General features: G+C 32.3%; 1 non-coding gene across 1 annotated transcript; it reads right to left on the bottom strand.

The window, feature by feature from the left end:
* Positions 1-597: 597 nt before the first annotated feature.
* LOC122116274 lies at positions 598-704 on the bottom strand. Its single transcript, XR_006148936.1, has one exon. It is a non-coding gene; the product is annotated as a U6 spliceosomal RNA (small nuclear RNA).
* Between the last annotated feature and the right edge of the window lie 312 nt (positions 705-1016).

The raw sequence follows: 1016 nt of genomic DNA, 5'->3' as shown, positions 1-1016 counted from the left end.
AAAAAAAAATGACATCGCACATTATAAGTACATTAGAAACAATAGCAAGAAACAAAAAACCACTAGTGTCCCTATCTTGGGGTTCAATTTCTTTAACATCATCTGATCTGGTTATATTCACATATCTTTTGAAATTTTCTGCTTATCCCAGACATAAATTCGTTATTGAAAATAAGGGAAATCATGAGACCTATGTTTCTTTGGACTTGGCTTACTTCACTCAATATTTTTTTTTCCATTTCCTAACAAATTGGGAGATGTCATTCTTTCTGATGGAGACATAGAATTCCAATGTGTATATATACCACATTTTCTTGATCCATTCATCTAATGGGTGCATCTGGTTTGGTTCCATATCTTAGCTATCGTAAATAATGTTTCAATAAATCGTTGTGTTGGTAGTTTTAGTATGGTCTTGTTTATGATAATTTGAGTAAATCCCCAAAAGTGGGATTACTGTGTCATAGGGGAGGTTTATGTGGGTTCTTCTGAGGAACCTCCATACTGCTTTCCAAAGTAGTTGAACAAGTTTACACTCTCACCAAGAAGGCAGTATGGTTCCTTTGTTGCCACATACCTTTCAGCAGCTGTTGTTGTAAAAATATGGAACGCTCCAAGAATTTGCATGTCATCCTTGTGCAGGGTGCATGCTAATCTTCTCTGTATCATTCCAATGTTAGTGTATGTGATGCTAAATTGAGCACAGTACATTTATTATATAGAAAGTATAATTTTTATTGATTTTATTAAACTAGACAATTCAACAAAAAGTAAGTTCAAAAGAATAGTTGTGAAATTTTAGAATCCTGTATTTCTTACATAAGCACACATTTAAGAATAAAATCAATATAGACATACCAAAAACAAAATAATTCCTGATATTTGTAGTTCAAGAGATGTGTAGGAGGAAGAATTCAATTATTCTATACAAGGCACCTGTCAAAATGAACATTGCAGCAACTCTTAAGTTTTAATGTTTTAAATATGCTTAATTTTGGGATTTTGCTTATATATGC

Source organism: Dipodomys spectabilis, unplaced genomic scaffold, assembly GCF_019054845.1.
Source record: "Dipodomys spectabilis isolate Male_0828 unplaced genomic scaffold, ASM1905484v1 ptg000129l, whole genome shotgun sequence".
Lineage (NCBI taxonomy): Eukaryota > Metazoa > Chordata > Mammalia > Rodentia > Heteromyidae > Dipodomys > Dipodomys spectabilis.
This window is presented reverse-complemented; position numbering and strand designations above follow the sequence as displayed.